The 16,183-nt window shown below is 33.5% G+C and overlaps 1 long non-coding RNA gene across 1 annotated transcript; it reads right to left on the reverse strand.

Moving 5' to 3' along the window:
• Positions 1–3,916: 3,916 nt before the first annotated feature.
• On the reverse strand, positions 3,917–5,243 carry LOC132737160 (uncharacterized). Its single transcript, XR_009626690.1, has 2 exons — positions 4,433–5,243; positions 3,917–4,056 (listed from the first exon to the last, which is right to left on the reverse strand). It is a non-coding gene; the product is annotated as an uncharacterized LOC132737160 (long non-coding RNA).
• Positions 5,244–16,183: the final 10,940 nt, after the last annotated feature.

The raw sequence follows: 16,183 nt of genomic DNA on the forward strand, positions 1-16,183 counted from the left end.
TACATTCCCTTTATTTTATTTTAAAACAGTAATAGCAAAATATCTTACGCGTTGACCCCATATTTTTATTGCATAAATATTTTCCTTCACTTTCTCGCTACACGCTAGAAAAATTAGAGCAAAGTTCACCGTGTTGAATTTTTTTTATTACACAATCTTTATTGCGATATCGCGCGGTATTTGCATCAGATATGGACGTCAGAATGTAGAGAAAAATGACGTAGAATCGCAGACTATTAAGCAAATGTTAAAGAAAGATATCATTACAAAGACATACATTTACTGAACACTATAAAATTAAAACGAAGGAAATCGGATGAAAATTGATAAGAACAGATTGGTTTACTGAGAAAAAGACGCAATTTCGCCGCCACCGATAGAGGGCGCTTTGACGTCACAGTAACGCTGTTTATTTATAAAATAATACTGCAGAAGTAAAGCTCACATATCTATAAGTTTGCATACAAAAAATCATCAAGATCTGAGATGTTGTCAAATTTCGGTCGGAAAGTAGCGAGCTACCTTAAACCAATTTGAAAGTTGGTTTAACTGTTATCAATGAAAATATGAAAAATAACCTTAATGATTCTGTGCTGTTAAATTAATAAAGCTAAATAGTAGCGAGCCCTGTTTTAATCTATATCAACAAAAATAAACATCTAATAATTCAAAATGGCTGCTACTTAAAACAAAGGAAAGATATTAATTAATCTTAATTAATTCTGTAAAACATAATTACTAATATTTCTTACAAATTAATAAAAAATGTTTCAATGAATTTAGATAATCTCTAAGGTTCATTTAAATGCTAAATAATTAATTGATTAACCTTAGAGAGCTTTTAGAGATGTTACTTTTCCAAAAATTAGCAGCAGAATGTCAAAATTGTGTAAAGTCCCTGTATTTATGCACATTACTGGGAACCAGAACTTTGTGTGGAACCAGTAAAATGCAAAACTGCTCTGATTGGTCAATGAATTTTAGCCAATCAGAGCTCATTAGGGCTTTACATAACTTTCCTAAAATAGGTTATGATTCATGGAAAATTTTGCAACTGAATCAATTGACCATGATTATAAAAAAATTTAAGTTTTACAAAATATTTGTAACAATAAAACTAGTAACTAATATCAACTAAACATATTTACAAACATATATAAATCATGTAAATGCTAAATTAACAATATGTATCTTACTAAGTTTAAAGGCCAGTGTAATTGAAAGTATAACCATTCTCTAAATATTGTATGTAAAGAGTCATAGGCCGTTAAAGAGTGTATCAATAAGTTCTACAAACTATAATCAACATTAAACTAGTGAATGATAAGAATGAAATGTCAGTAAAACAAAGCATGTTTGATAGAATTAAACTTTACAATAAATTTAAATAAAAGTTTAAACCCTTAATATTTATTTGAAAATATATATGAAGATTGTATATGATTTATTTCTTGAGTAATATTATGCAATATGATATTTTGATTACATAACATGTTGTAGTTGGAATCCAACTTCACAACAGGCGGAACTAAATAAAATGGAATTTTGAAAGGGGATCAGAGGTTATGATGAAGCCTGCATATCACAGTTAAGATGTCAAAAAACAAATTTAAAAAGCAGGCCACATATCCTAAGGGTGATTCAACAGTATTCAAATGAACCACCCAACAAGAAAATTGCCGAATAGAAATAACTAAATTACCACAAGCACAACAATAATGTCGTGCTGAACGATCTTTAAGGATCGGAAAAATAACATCTCTGATTGAATGTACGGGGCGACTTTTTACAGCCTCCACACGGCACAAACAACGCTGATGTGGCGATAAGATAGAGAAAATAAGAATCTTTAAAGAAAGCCCAACACAGCAAAACCTTAAATGGTCATTTATCAATAAATAAGCTATTTATTTCTAACAACGAAAATTGTTGTTTCTGGTGAGCGATCCAGGGCCATTGTGGCCCTTTTGTTAAATGATATCTGCTTCTTGCTTTGTTAATAATGATAGTTATGTAATTATTTCTAGCACAATTGATATTTAATTACATTACCATATTTATCTTTCGATTTTTACTTACTTTTATTTATGTCAATATCACAAGAGATGCAGCAGTCTTAATTAAGTGATAAGTCTAGTTTTAATACCTTTGTACTGTAAATGTAAATATGTATGCACTTTTATTTTCTTTAAATGGTAAGTTTATGTTATTTTTTATTATATAAATATACTCTGTTTCCAGAAACAATTGTATTTCCAATTTTTATCATCAAAATACTTACGTATAAGCATTTAGTCATTTGTTAAAGACTTCAGTGATATTCATTCTACAATACTGAATTTTCATAAAAAGGGCATTTGTAATTAAACTAATTTTTTAAACTTGGCATGATAACAGAAACATTTTAGGCTAAAGAAAATGGGGTCACCGTTCTCTTTTTTGAGTTATCTGCCCCTGAATAAGAATTATATACTTATTTGAAGTCATTTCAAAGGCTGATAATATCCATTAAAAATAAAAAATCTGACAATATGATAAAAAAAACTTCTTTTACGATTTCATGATATACTTGAAACAAAATCTGTTAAATTATATTGGATTCCAAGTCATGTAGGGATACGAGGAAATAAAAAAGTAGATGCCTTAGCTAAACAATCATTAAATTTTCAAAAAATTGACTTATTATTACCTGCTTGTGATTTTAGACCGGCTATAAATAAACTCGTATCATCTGAATGGAAAGCAAATTGGGACAATGCCGTTTTTAATAAACTTCACGATATAAACCAATCTCTTGATATGTCACCATCTCTATCTCTGTCAAACTGCCGTGATCAAACAGTTCTTCTTCGATGCCGAATTGGACACACTAAAATTACCCACTCTTATCTCCTCACAAATGACAATGCCTCTTTCTGTGTAGGTTGTAATGAAAATTTTACTGTCAAGCATGTTCTTCTTGAATGTCATGATTTTTCACAGGCCCGTAATAGATTTTATTCTGTAAATTCACTCAAAGAACTTTTTAATACAATTCCATCAAAAAACATCATTGATTATTTGAAAGAGAAAAACTTGCACAAGATAATGATTTAAATTCATTTTCGTTTTATGTGCTGTTTGCGAAATAATTTTCTAAAGGATTTCTTTTTTCAATTTATTTTAAATGCCCTGTCATTTGCAGGTACCATTGATGATTGAGAGGATGACAAGAAAAACCTCCCAAATAATCAACACAACCGTTTTATTCTCCTGTCCTTCAGATCAGATAGCAATTGGAGTTATCATAAATGTTCCATAACTAAAAAAAAAATTTTTTAAAAATTTAACAAGAATAATTTTTCGGTTTTTACTATATACATATAAGGAAAATCAATGACCCCTTGAGCGGGGCAAATTTTGAACCTATGGCTTTTTTTTTACAAATTTGTGAACATCCAATAGAAGATGTTTCGTGCCAAATATCTAAGCTCTAGCTCTTTCGGTTTCTAAGAAGAAGATTTTTAAGATTTTTGTAAAAGAATCTTCCGGTTGCCATGAAAACCAGAGTTCTTCATTGAATAATTCTTTGAACAAGTTTTGGTAGAGCTTCATGCAAGAAACATCCCTGCAAAGTTTCAATATATTTGGCCATGTGGTTTAGGAGAAGTTTAAAGAAGTTGTTGATGCACGGACGGACGATTGACGACGGACAATTGGCCATCACCAAAGCTCACCTTGAGGACATATCCCTCAGGTGAGCTTAAAATCATGACAATAAAAAAATGGATAACCTATGAAAATGAATCAAGTATCAGAATCATTATTTAGATAAAGTAATCATGATAATGAAATTGTAATTGCAACATGAAACAACAAGAGCACCGCTAGGCGGAGCATTATATGCCCGAAAGTGCTTTTTTTTTAGTAAAGATGAAGCATTTGTAAGACATGGGACTAAAATAAAGTATTACCTCCTTCAAATAACAATCCTCCTTTGAAGTTTCAATATTGTGGTCCAAATGGAACTTTAAGTTATGTCCCAGAAACTGTTTTCAATTCTAAGGTAAAAGTGACCTTGACCTATGAAGTTTGAACACTGTGGGCCAAATAGAACTTAAGTTATGCTCCGGAAACTGTTTTTAGTTCTAAGGTATTACTGACCTTGTCCTTTGACCTTGTGACCCCAAAATCAATAGGGGTCTTCTACCCAATATCGTCAATCATCCTATGAAGTTTGAACACTGTGTGCCAAATGGAACTTAAGTTATGCTCCGGACACTGTTTTCAGTTTTAAGGTCATAGTGACCTTGACCTTTGACCTGTGACCCCAAAATCTAAAGGGGTCTTCTACCAAATATGGACAATCATCCTATGAAGTTTGAACACTGTAGGACAAATGTAACTTAAGTTATGCTCCAGAAACTGTTTTCAGTTTAAAGGTCATAGTGACCTTGACCTTTGACCTTGTGACCCCAAAATCAATAGGGGTCTTCTACCAAATATGGACAATCATCCTATGAAGTTTGAACACTGTAGGACAAATGGAACTTAAGTTATGCTCCAGAAACTGTTTTCAGTTAAAAGGTCATAGTGACCTTGACCTTGTGACCCCAAAATCAATAGGGGTCTTCTACCAAATATGGACAATCATCCTATGAAGTTTGAACACTGTAGGACAAATGGAACTTAAGTTATGCTCCAGAAACTGTTTTCAGTTTAAAGGTCATAGTGACCTTGACCTTTGACCTTGTGACCCCAAAATCAATAGGGGTCTTCTACCAAATATGGACAATCATCCTATGAAGTTTGAACATTGTGGGCCAAAAGGAACTTAAGTTATGCTCCGGAAACTGTTTTCAGTTTTAAGGTCATAGTGACCTTGACCTTTGACCTTATGACCCCAAAATCAATAGGGGTCTTTTACCCAATATGGACAATCATCCTATGAAGTTTGAATATTGTGGGCCAAATGGAACTTAAGTTATGCTCCGGAAACCAAATTGCTAACGTTTTCAGTTTTAAGGTCATAGTGACCTTGACCTTTGACCTTATGACCCCAAAATCAATAGGGGTCTTCTACCCAATATGGACAATCATCCTATGAAGTTTGAATATTGTGGGCCAAATGGAGCTTAAGTTATGCTCCGGAAACCAAATTGCTAACGGACGGACGGACAGACGGACGGACGGACAGACAGACGGACGGACGGACGGACGCCAGGGGGTATAACATAATATGTCCGAAATTCTTTCGGGCATATAAAAATTGCATAATCTGCCTCCTTTTTGAAGCCTTTTGAATACTTAAGATAAAAAGTCTTTTAACTTTGGAATTTGCTCGTTACTGTACAGAAAGTAATAAACGTTTCACGCTGAAAAATCAACTAAAAAATGGAAAGATTCTAACAATAAACAATATAGTTTCTTATTTTCACATCAAAAATAAATATTAACCATTAGATTTTGTTATTGTTTTTTTTTCTAGTAACTAAAATAAATAAGAGGTTCTTTTTTACTTTTTTGTCTCTTTAAAAAATTAAAAACAAGTTTTATCATTATATAATATAAGGACATGATGACATAATTTTACTCTAGTTTCACTTATAAGAGAGAATGCTAACACACGAATAATAAAGCCCAGTATGACAAAAACAAATTTGATTGATTCCCTCCTTTATGGCGAGTTACTGCTACATTACGGCTATTGAGATTCTTTCCAGTTTTATTCTCGTCTCGTGCCAATTGCAATACATGCATTCTTAGGGAAATAAAATCCAATTCTAACATAACAATTTTTATTTAACTTAATTTGATTTTTTTAGCATTGATTTTGGTATTGTTTCTTGAGTTACCTAAACAATTTCGCGTTGCTTGATTAAAAAGAAGGCGTAAATCAGAAAAAAACTAAAACTTAATTTCCGCATCGAAATCTTTGTTCATCGCAACGTTTTAAATCTTAAAATGTTCCTGCAAATGAATTACAGTTAAATGAGGCTTTTTAATGAGTACCAAGCGTCGTTTCCTCCGTAATTGAATCACAATTATAGGAGATGAAACCAAGTTTGAAACGACACTAGTTAAGTCATAGTCTTTCCGTTTTAATTTTGTTAAACTTCTTTGACGATTTTTATACTCTATATAAAGATTATTTTTCTATTTTGAGCTTTATGGGCCCCTAAAAGGGGCCATTCAAATTAATAAAAAAGGGGCCATTCAAATTAATAACATGATAAATAAATAAACTATCAAGGTTGCTAATAAGGACAAAACAGCACGACTCTGGTGGGACAAGATTTATTAACTTGATCCGCTCAATCCGTAAGTTTTTGCGACCAAACATTGTGCACTTGTGATAAAGATTCAAATACATATGAAAATACATCTTTGGCATTAAAAATTGGACATCTGTTGAAACAAAATGTGCACAGATATACAAAGCTGATTCCTTTTAATTTCTGGCGATAGGGGTGCTATAAAAAGAGTAGAGAGATTTCTTACATAGAGCGAGGAAGAATGGATTGACGCAATCTCAAGCTCGACCCTTCAGACCCTGTCTATTGATAAAATAAACAAGGGACATATGTTACCTCTTTAAGACGACGTCATGAAGTTGCAGAATTATTTTAAAATCAAACTCAAATCAGTGATTGAAAACTTACAATCCTTTTCATAACATGACTTGAAACCATTAAACAAAATATGTTTGGCTCGACTGGTAATGTTCAACAGGAGACGTGCTGGAGAAACTCAGAGATTTACTATGAAATTTACAAGAATGGAAGGAAACCTGAGACACCACTGGAGGAAATTGAAAGTTCATTGAGTAGTACTGAAAGTGCTCTGTTGGCAACACTCACCAGAGTAGAAATACGAAAGGGCGAACTGTGCTTGTTCTACTTGCTCAATCTATTAAAATACCATTGATCTTCTTGTGAAGAAGAGAGATCAAGCTGTGGTGCACAAAGACAACAAATACCTTTTTGCCAGACCTAACTTTGATTCAATTGCTCCATCCGTAGTTCAGATGTCCTTGTAAGATTTTCAAAGGGAATAATTTGTCATTTTCACAGAATATTGGTTTAAACATATTTATTTAAGCTCGATTGCGAAACAAGTTCTTGCAACTTATATTAATAACTTTCGAGTCCGCTTCCTGGAACTAGTACTGGTGTCATATGAAGAAACATGGTCGAGACCCGAGTTGGGCTCGAACCCATGATCTCTGGGTTGAGAGGCAGACACCTTAACCACTAGGCCACCGCTCACACAGAATATTACAAGCACAAAATTAAGAAAGCATTTAGCCACAGTCTCAAATTTTAAAATTGGAAGAAAATGATTTTAAACATTTGGCTTCCTTTATGGGACATGACGTCAGGGTGCATAGGTAATTTTGTCGTCTGCCACATGAAACTATCCCGGTTGCTCGAATTGGACGCGTCTTAACAGCATATCATAATGGTTCAATAGGTATATACACTGGAAAAAGTATTGATGAAATCACTTAAGAGTAAGTTTTTACCCGCCCACCTTCACCCCTTGAAAAAGATAATGGCATACTTGCGTCTGTCTGTCTGTTCACGTTCAGTTCCTTTGCAGTGGTTGCACATACTTGTATACTGTATTTTCATAAGAATATTTAGATAAGTTCTGCTGCGGGTACGATCCATCCATTTGGAGTTCTGCCCCTTTAACTACAAAAATTAAATTTTTTGCAGTTTACTTATATTTTCATCACAGAAGTTGCACGTCCTGATTTCAAATTTTGTATACAGATTATTATAAGAATATCTAGGTACATTTAGGATTTTGAAAGATCAATCAACTTTTGACAGAGTGGTCCTCCTGGGCTCCTTGCCACTGGCTCTTGTTACTGGGTCGGGTGAGGGTTGCGTTCTTTGAACGCCGCCTTTCCTTGTTAATCTTGTTTATCATAGTTTATGCCCCTTGGAATTGGAAAAATATCCAATTTTAAAGACACATATCCAGGCTCATGTTTAGATCATATAAAGTTTTATCATTAGTTTTGCTAAATACATACCATACATGATCTGTACAGCCAAAATATTATTTGGACCACAACTGTGTCATTCATTAAATACAGAGGTTATCTAATTTAATAAAATAAAGAATAGAATAACAAAAACAGGTAAGTTAAACAGCGTAAGCGCAACTTTTCTTATGGTCTAATAACCAAAGTTTATGCAACCTATAGTCCAAAAAAACATTTTTTACATGCTTGATAGGCAGATTCATCTCAGATAATACTTGTAGATGACCCCATTTTATTTAAAGTTCAAAATGTAAATTCCATGGACTCAGTCCACATTGTATACTGTGGCGGCATAAGTGATTTACAAACATCTTTTGCTGCATTTTGTTTTGTTTATCATCTGCATTTAAGTGAGGAGGAGAGTACATCCATATGTTGCTCTGTCTGCTCGTAACAGTTTCATATTGTCTAAATACCTTTTTACTTGTATGACTCTTAAATATCTTGGTACCTTAATCAGACAATATGTAGTTAAACACTTAATTAGCATTAGATTATGTTTTCAGAACAAATCTAAAAAGTATTTGAAGGATTTAATGAATTCCACATAAATGAATGCAAACAAGGTTGTATTCAGTCCAATCATAAAATTGAATATTGCACGTTTACCTCATTGTGCACTATTGTTATGATTTTATAAAAGCCCCTGTCACACTAGCACGGCATTCCCACGGCGTCCAAAGAAAATTCAGAACGCCGAAGAGAGCACAGTAAGATCGCAAACATCGCCGTAGCATCGCAGTGGCATCGCATAGAACGCCGACCGACGGCGCAGATTTTGAGCATGCTCAAAACAGACGCTGTCACTCGGCGTTCTAAAAAGAGCGCAGTGGGATTGCAGTAAAGACGCCGTAACAGCTCTTTAGCATCTCCTATCACGCAACAGGAGGGTCGTGAAAGTGCAAAGCGAACGCCGAATTAACGCGGTGGTTATCCACGGCGCTTGTACGGAGATGTGCGGCGTTTTGACCGCTCTAATAGTACGCAGTGCATGATGCTTTTACAGATTTAAGTTTTCAGCGCAATGTTAGCGCCGCGACAGCGCTGTATGAGCGCCGTACATGTGCAGTGAAAGTGAAGAAAACGCCGTAGAAGCGCAGTTCGAACGTAGACAATCGCTAATTCAAACGCCGTGGAAGCTCCGTAGCATCTCCATGATCGCCCTGAGAACGCCGTGAAGACTCCGTGAAGTTTTTATGTCCTCAAAAACATCACATTTTTATTGCGATCCCGCAGCGATTTGTTTAATTTAACAGCGCCGTGCAAACGCAGTGAAAGCACGGTTTGGTGTGACAGGTCCTTAATCAAAAGACAGTTTCATGCGTTCATTGAACGCTTTCTTTCCTTGCTGATCTTGTTTACAATATTTTTTGAGTATGCCTGAATTGTTTAACTGTACCAAACTTATTCTTCCCCCCCCCCCCCAAAAAGTAGTGTGTTGATTCTTTTATTTTGACAGTTTGTAGGGAGCATACATTGTGTATATGTTCTATGTAGAGTTGTGTCTTGGATATTAGCAAATGACTTGAGCAGTGATGATAAAGAAGTGGGTGATGATGTAGATGATTCATTTTATTTAATGTAAAAACTTTAACTTGTTTTGTTAACTTAAACCTCACACAGAACTTGTATCAAATAAGTCAATGTATTTTGACTGTGGTTACTACTTGACATATGTACTCAAGATAATATTGATACATGATCGTAGCGTTCTTGACAGTAACTTCTGATGATACGATTTTATACTGATCAATATAAGTATAAACTAATTCACATAACCAAAATCAGTATGGTTTAACGATATTTAATTTCTCAACAGTTAATCATGAGAGGGACACAACACAGTTTGTGTAATTTTTTCATAAGAGTTTCTTACGGTGGCATATAGCGATTCACTTGTGTGAACTTAAATTTAGCAGGATTGTACCTTGGGTGAAGAGCTTCCACATTGTTTAAAGAATTTGATTTCATGCAGGAATCTGGTTGCCATGGCAAAGAACTTATAATGAAAAACGAAATCTTCTAAAGACCCACAAGGCCAAGAGCGTTGATATTTTGCAAAAGGTATTGTCTAATAGACCTCTTCCAGGATTATAATGATTGCCCTTGTGTCAAGTCGCAAAGTCAATGGTTTTTATGTGTACATGTAGTAACAACTACACTAGTGAGTGTCTATAAAGTTGGTTCAAATATAAGCCCTGAGATCAAAATTGGCCCGCTCAAGGGGGTCATTGATTTCCTTATATGTCTAAAAAACTAAAAATATCTTCTTTTTTTTTAAAAAAACCCTAATAGCTAGAGCTTAGATATTAAGCATAAAACATCTTCTAATGGGTGTGTACCAAGTTTATTCAAATGAAAGCCTCAGGTTTAAAATTGGCCACGCCTCGTGGGTCATATGTTTTTATATGTATATAGTAGAAACTAAAACCAATTTTTAAAAAATTCAAATGGCTTCGATATTAAGCATAAAACATCTTCTAGTGAGTGCCTACCAAGTTATATTCAAATAAAAGCCCTATGTTCAAAATTGGCTCGCCCCAGGGGGGGGGAGGGGGCATTGATTTTCATTATATGTAAATAGTACAAACGGGAAAAATCTACTTTAAAAAATCCCAAAGAGCTAGAGATTAGATATCTGACATAAAACATCTTCTAGTAGGTGTCTACCAAGTTTGTTCAAATAAAAGCACTGGGTATATTGTGAAAACTTAAAAAATCTTCTTTTAAAAATGCCATAGAGCTAGAGCTTAAATATTGAACATGCAATACCTTCTAATAGGCGTCTACCAAGTTTGTTCTAATAAAAGGCCTAGGACAAAAATTGTTCCTTCCCCGGGGGTGGGGGCCATTGATTTTCTTTATATGTACACATCTTCTGTAACTGTTGTTATCCTGAAGCATTAGCAACCAGTTATGTTTTACACATCCACTATTTCCGAAACAAATATGAACTTTGTGATATCAGTTTAAAATTTAGATTTTATATCTGCTTTTGTTTATAGTTTTCAATATTACTGTTTTATTTGTCATGGAGCTTTCAGGTTACCAATTTCAGGGTCATCATGCCCCTCTTGTTTTGCTACTTCTCAAAGCTTTTTATTTGTGGTGCCATGTTGCGATATCAGAAAAAGAAATCTTAGATTATATCTCTTCCTTCTGTTCTTTGGCAATTAGAACGGTTGCAGTGATTAAAGCTGCACGCCCTCAGATTCGTGCTTATTTTCATGAAAATTTTGAAAATGTATTTGAAAGTATAATATTGTAAAATAACCAAAAGGGAGCAATTAACACATAATCAATGGCACTTACAACCCACGTAAATTACCAAAAAGTGGTCAAAATATGCAGAAATAGCCCTTACTGCGTTAGTAACGCAGTAGACATATAGTTGTAAATACTAAAACATCAGTCATTAATCGCACATAGCATGTAAGATTTTACTTGAATTTTGAATCATTTTACTTTTCCTAAAATCTTAGAACATATTTCTCAAGTTTGTTTTTATTGAAATATTTTTACTCATCTGGAGGCATATAGCTTTAAGTATTTGGTACCTTTATTTCTTTTTTTATATTCAGAGCTACTTTCTATCAATGATAAGCATCTACTATGCTTTCAGTCATTTTAAAACATTATAGACCACATATTTGCTTGTTCTGTAGAAAACAAAAATCATTTCTGAGGCACTTTGTGCAGTGGCCTTGACTATTATTTATTGGTTGTTGCTCTTGAGTGCATTTGATATTAAAGAATTATGTCGGATACAAAACGATCCACAGTGAGTTAACATATCCTTTAACAAAAAATACAAAAAACACTTATAGCCTTGGCTTGGTATTTTTTTCACTTTCCGGTTTCTTTGAAATACAACAAAAAACAAAAAAAATGAAACTTAGATTAGAGGGTATAAAACTATATCTTATCGAATATTTCTAAGAAATGTGTCAACAGTAAAATTATATTGCTTCCATAATCTTATACTCGGTTGTCGAATGAGTTGTTACTTAAGATGTCTCTGTTATTTAATACACATTAATATTGCACGTAAAATTACAATGAATAAAATGTTCCGGAACATATTTTCATTTTGCTATTTTAAGTAGGGTTTTATTTGTCTAGTAATTATTGTGTGGATACGCCATTCATGTTTAAGTCAATTTACTACCATATTTATTTCATACAATCATTTAAGAAGTATTTCCTTTTTTAAATTCAAACTTGAATATTCCAATACGAATTGTAGAACAGTATACATGAATTTTCTTAAAGATCCTGTAACACAATGTTTTGTGGTTTTAAATCATAAAATATGATGCTCTAATTAAGATTTATCAATATTGTAGTTTCCAAAAAGCATTATTTATAAAGATATTGCAGAATTTAACATTTCATGTAAATAAAGGGAGGTAATAAAACATCTATTTTCTATAAAGTTTAATTCAAATTTTACAATAAGAAATGAATGCATATGTTTAAAGGAATACTTATAATATGAACAAATATTTGCAGTACATATCTTACATATTCTTCGATGTTTGACAATCGTTTTATTCGCATAATTATGTACATATATATAATTTCACTTAGAGTGATAAACCACTTTGATCACAACATACAGGATCTTTAAAAGAAATCTTTTTTTTTTTCTTCAAACCTTCTAAATCGCTCTTTATTCATTATTGTCATGTTTAATGCTATGGTCCATCCCATCCAAAATGGAAATTAACTTTTGACTGGTATGAATTAGCAAAACGAGCTTGAATTTTAAATAAAATATTTTTGTTAACTTAAACAAAGTCACCCTCTAGATTTCTCAGGATTTGTTTCTTAAGTGCCTACCTTTCTTGTAAAAGCAAGGTTAGATGTCTCTGTTATTATTTTTCGTAGCCAGTGCCGAAGTACTGGCACTTTTACATTTATAAAAAAAAAATAGAGACATAATGCACAACGGTAAACTGGTAATAAATATTTTCTTGGTACATGTATTATGCATTGTTGTTTATTTGTTGTACATTATCTCAGACTGTGAGACACTTGAATAGAACCATCGATGTTCCATAATAAAGCTAACTCACGTGTGGAATCAAGCGACGCTTGCGCGGCTCGAACCTACAGCGCTGAAAGAGAAGTGTTGACGTTAACCACTCGGTCAGGGACACCCATTTTTAATGTTCAAAAATACTGTCATATTTGATAAAAGGAGTACGTTTCTATACACTGCAAGGTACTATTAAAAAAAAGAGCAGAGAATATCATTCCGTAATATATAACTTATAGCAGCACGAAAAGCTCATGTAGAAACACAAAGTTGATCTACTGTACATCATAGTTCCGCTAACAAGAGTCTTAAGTGTTTTCAAACAACTTTATTCGCGCGTTGATAAGATACGCATATTAAACTTGTCCTTTTTATAACATAAATAAACGCCCGACATGCTGGTACGTTCCTTAAAATTATATACATGTCGATCAAAAAATTATACTGAATTTGGGCTACAGTTAATTCAGGCAAGTGTGATATAGAACAGTGTCAATTTTGTACGAGATATAATTTGAGCCGCGTCACGACAAAACCAACATAATGGGTTTGCGACCAGCATGGATCCAGATCAGCCTGCGCATCCGCGCAGGATCCATGCTGTTCGCTTACCAACTCTATTACAAGTAGAGAAACTGATAGCGAACAGCATGGATCCTGATCAGACTGCGCGGATGCGCAGGCTGGTCTGGATCCATGCTGGTCGCAAACGCACTATGTTAGTTTTGTCGTGACGCGGCTCATTTGAAGACGCATTAGCGTCGTACCGATAGACGCGGTTTTGTTATTTACTCGTAATTTCTTTAAATGATATTCACCAAAAAAATGTTTATCATCCGATATAAAACGTAAACAAATACATGTTTGACTGTTTTTCCTTACATTAACCTTTAAAGGAATTGCAGCAGAACACAGTGCAGTAGTAGTAGCAGCAGCAGTTCGTTTACTTCCCTTGGACTTATTTTTGACGTCAACGGAAAATGATTCTTAAGATTGATAACGAATCCTCGCGATCCAAAACTTGTATCCTCAAGATTTTAAGTTTATGTTACTCCTGCAAACGTTTCTACTTTTCATCTAACTCAGCTAAACGTGACAAAAGTTGAGCTTTTTCAGAAGATTTCGCATGTTTTAATCCTTACGGAAGTTTATGAAGCAGTGTAGAAATGGAAATTGGCCCCTTTGAAGCATCCCAACTAGACAACGGTGTACAAGTAAAAATTAGCTATACAGATATAGGCAAAGAAATACCTGAAGCAACGGTCGTTGGAACACTTAATTGAAGATGGCAAAACTGGAAGTACTAATAGATTATTTGTTTCCCACAAAGGAAAGAAGTCTAGACGTGGAAATTAATCCGGTTAAAGCATCCGTGCTTAAAGTTCCTGAAGAAAGACCTGAAGTCCCCATCTTATGGTAATCCTGCACAGTTCTTGATCTGGATGATTAACAAATAAAGTTTTTGAAAAATAACAAAAATAAACTCTACCAGGGAAGTCATTTTAAAACGAGAACTATAATAAAAATAGTTCAGCATTATCTTGTAGAATTAAACAATATAAAGAATATTCTAACGGATTACACGGCTACAGTTTAATCCTCGGTCAACACATATTTAACGATGTGTAAACAAAAAATGTAATAAAAAGTGCATATTACTGTCGATCACGAAAAGCGAGTGAATATCAGAAAAAGGTAGATAACTGATGAAAACCAAAATATATTTCCTACTAGAAAAATGAGAAAAAATGGACAGATTAAATCAGAAAAGTTAATGCAAATAACTAAATAAAAACTGTCTAAAACTTATTAACCTGAGACAAAAAAATAACTCTGCCAAATAATCGATAATTAACGAAAATGATTCACTCTACGATGCAGGAAAGCATTGCGCGTTCTTATGATATAAACGAAAACGGTATTGTTTATAACATGACTTGTTCGTACCAATCGTGCTAGGAGGTCCTCGTTGTACTTTTACTGAATAAGTCGTGTATAAAAAGTGTTCGATTAGTTTGTAAAAAAAACACATTTCGTTGCTTAAGGCGTTGATTGAGAGACTTCCTTCTGAAGAAAAAAAAATGATTTGATTTGATAAATGGCTAATTAAATAGAAAATCAACAATTTGTTTAGTACAATTAGGATAAACATCCTACTAGTATTCTTATGTTTTAAAATATCATGAAATATAGCCACCATTACAGAGTCATGTCCTTTATTCAATTATCGTCTTTAGAATGTTATAAACACGGTGTTCCAAGCCAGAAAATAATTATATAGTTCTTGAATGTCAGAAAAAAATGTCTTAAATTTTTTGCATAGTTGTAAAATTTTATGGAAATGGCTGCAAAAATAGTAAAACTTTTATTGCGATTCATCAACCTTCAGAAAATGCTCTGAATATCAATTTATAGCCTTGAACAAACAATGAGTGATATAATGGTTAGAAAGTAGATATCAATCAATATATCAAACTTTTTATTGCTCTTAACATTATAAAATGCTTTTATAGTATCAAATGAACAGAGAAAGTACAATATCAATTATAATAGCAGAGAAGTTTTTTATTCTGGAGTACATGAGATGTTTCAAAATTAAACACACAACATCCATACCTTATCTATTATTAGATGCCGGCAAATATCACACTTTATCTTGATACGGTGTAAGTGAATGAAACGGAATTATTGAGACAATAAAGACAGAACTTACTCTAAAACGAGTACAAAATAAACATATTGTACAGATGGCGTCGTCGCCTGATGTATTGTAGTCACATCACGACATATTTTGCCACGATGCCTAGCTTCTCGGTTCAAAAAGTTCTTGTAACCCTATACTGTCCTGTATACCCCGTCAGCTACGTACAAGTAGAATGGTGTAGTATTATTAAACACAATATGTATAAAGATGTGCCATACAAAACTGTATCGGGTGTTACTGTACATAAGAAATTTAAGCACGGTAAACCTTGGTGGTCACCTGATCTTACAAATCTATGGAATGTTATGTGTTTTGCCGAACGTAAATGGTTAAAATGTGTAGCAAGAAATGAAAAGTTGAAACTTAAATCTGAATTTGTACAAGCCCGGAGACATTTTGACCG

Source organism: Ruditapes philippinarum, unplaced genomic scaffold (genome assembly GCF_026571515.1).
Source record: "Ruditapes philippinarum isolate M1 unplaced genomic scaffold, ASM2657151v2 ctg4401_1_1_1_1, whole genome shotgun sequence".
Lineage (NCBI taxonomy): Eukaryota > Metazoa > Mollusca > Bivalvia > Venerida > Veneridae > Ruditapes > Ruditapes philippinarum.